We start from the raw sequence: 2,500 nt of genomic DNA on the forward strand, positions 1-2,500 counted from the left end.
AGAAAGAGCTCTCAATCTGTCAATCCTACCTGTGTCCGGGCCGGGTGAGTTTCCCCGTGTTGAGTCAAATTAAGCCGCAGGCTCCACTCCTGGTGGTGCCCTTCCGTCAATTCCTTTAAGTTTCAGCTTTGCAACCATACTTCCCCCGGAACCCAAAGACTTTGGTTTCCCGGAAGCTGCCGGAAAGGTCGTCATGGTAACGCCTCCCGATCGCTAGTTGGCATCGTTTATAGTCAGAACTAGGACGGTATCTGATCGTCTTCGAACCTCTGACTTTCGCTCTTGATTAAAGAAAACATTCTTGCCGAATGCTTTCGCAGTAGTTCGTCTTCCGCCGATCCAAGAATTTCACCTCTAACGGCAGAGTACGGACGCCCCCGTCTGTCCCTCTTAATCATTACCTCGTGCTCCGAAAACCAACAAAATAGAACCGAGGTCCTATTCCATTATTCCATGCAACACTATGCAGGCGAACAGCCTGCTTTGAACACTCTAATTTTTTCAAAGTAAACTTATCGGCCACCGCCGACACTCAGTCAAGAGCACCGACGGAGAACCGAAGGTGAGGCGAACGCAACCAGTGACACGCCTTGCGACGGACCGGCGGCGCTCGCCCAAAATCCAACTACGAGCTTTTCAACCGCAACAACTTTAGCATACACTGTTGGAGCTGGAATTACCGCGGCTGCTGGCACCAGACTTGCCCTCCAATGGATACTCGTTAAGAGTTTTAGGATGTACTCATTCCAATTACAGGGCCTCGTTAGAGTCCTGTATTGTTATTTTTCGTCACTACCTCCCCGTGTCGGGAATGGGTAATTTGCGCGCCTGCTGCCTTCCTTGGATGTGGTAGCCGTTTCTCAGGCTCCCTCTCCGGAATCGAACCCTGATTCCCCGTTACCCGTTATCACAAAGGTAGGCACGTAGCGTACCTTCGACAGTTGATAGGGCAGACACTTGAATGATACGTCGTCGGTGCAGAGACCGTACGATCCGCGTGGTTATCCAGAGTCATCAAACGTCACAGGACGAACCCGGTCGGTTTTGATCTGATAAAAGCGCGCCTCCCGAAGTCGGCGCTTAATGCATGTATTAGCTCTAGAATTACCACAGTTATCCACTTCGCTTACGAGACCAAATAAACCAAGACTGATTTAATGAGCCATTCGCAGTTTCGCTTTACGAGAACTCGTACTTGCACCTGCATGGCTTAATCTTTGAGACAAGCATATCACTACTGGCAGGATCAACCAGATAGCTGCGACAGCTGCGCTCGGCCCTTGCTGGGCCGCCCGGCGCGTGCTCGTCGCATTCGTTTAAGACCGAGGCGATCGCCTGCGGCCGTACTCAGCTTCGACAGTCGCTGGCCGCGACGTCCACGCTCTCGCCGGCAGTGCCAGGCGGAGCGATTTGCGTTTTTTCTTTGCTCGCCCTCTCTCGGGCTCGATCCATTCAGTTTCGCACAAACAAGAGCTCTGCCGGCCGCCTGCAGCGGTGCCTAAAACCCGGGCATAACAATGCGACCGTTCTGCTAGGCCGACAAGCGCTCAAGCCAGACGCTCGATCGAACGCCCCCTACATATTAGTCGAGACAACGGCTCGCTCATTAGCATCGCGTTTGTACTTTAACTTTTTTTGGCTCGGCTTCTTTCGACGCCGATGCCGGCGACGCAGCACTCTCTCGCCCGCCAGCCACCGAGAAAAGGGTGCGCTCCGACCGGCCCCGCACCGCTCTTTCTTGGCTCATTCGAAATTACTGTCTTTCGCTCTGACATGCCTTACCTAGGGTTAGGTTAGTATGCTTGCACGTTTGTACTTTAACTTTTTTCGGCTCGGCTTCTTTCGACGCCGATGCCGGCGACGCAGCACTCTCTCGCCCGCCAGCCACCGAGAAAAGGGTGCGCTCCGACCGGCCCCGCACCGCTCTTTCTTGGCTCATTCGAAATTACTGTCTTTCGCTCTGACATGCCTTACCTAGGGTTAGGTTAGTATGCTTGCACGTTTGTACTTTAACTTTTTTCGGCTCGGCTTCTTTCGACGCCGATGCCGGCGACGCAGCACTCTCTCGCCCGCCAGCCACCGAGAAAAGGGTGCGCTCCGACCGGCCCCGCACCGCTCTTTCTTGGCTCATTCGAAATTACTGTCTTTCGCTCTGACATGCCTTACCTAGGGTTAGGTTAGTATGCTTGCACGTTTGTACTTTAACTTTTTTCGGCTCGGCTTCTTTCGACGCCGATGCCGGCGACGCAGCACTCTCTCGCCCGCCAGCCACCGAGAAAAGGGTGCGCTCCGACCGGCCCCGCACCGCTCTTTCTTGGCTCATTCGAAATTACTGTCTTTCGCTCTGACATGCCTTACCTAGGGTTAGGTTAGTATGCTTGCACGTTTGTACTTTAACTTTTTTCGGCTCGGCTTCTTTCGACGCCGATGCCGGCGACGCAGCACTCTCTCGCCCGCCAGCCACCGAGAAAAGGGTGCGCTCCGACCGGCCCCGCACCGC

The 2,500-nt window shown here is 54.2% G+C and overlaps 1 non-coding gene across 1 annotated transcript in view; it reads right to left on the reverse strand.

Moving 5' to 3' along the window:
• LOC144419599 (small subunit ribosomal RNA) overlaps nt 1–1,257 on the reverse strand; it is a 1,810-nt gene extending 553 nt beyond the window's left edge. The window contains exon 1 of the ribosomal RNA XR_013474158.1: nt 1–1,257. This exon is cut by the window's left edge and continues 553 nt beyond it. This is a non-coding gene — a ribosomal RNA (small subunit ribosomal RNA).
• Nucleotides 1,258–2,500: the final 1,243 nt, after the last annotated feature.

Source organism: Styela clava, unplaced genomic scaffold (assembly GCF_964204865.1).
Source record: "Styela clava unplaced genomic scaffold, kaStyClav1.hap1.2 HAP1_SCAFFOLD_34, whole genome shotgun sequence".
In the NCBI taxonomy this organism is placed as follows: Eukaryota; Metazoa; Chordata; class Ascidiacea; order Stolidobranchia; family Styelidae; genus Styela; species Styela clava.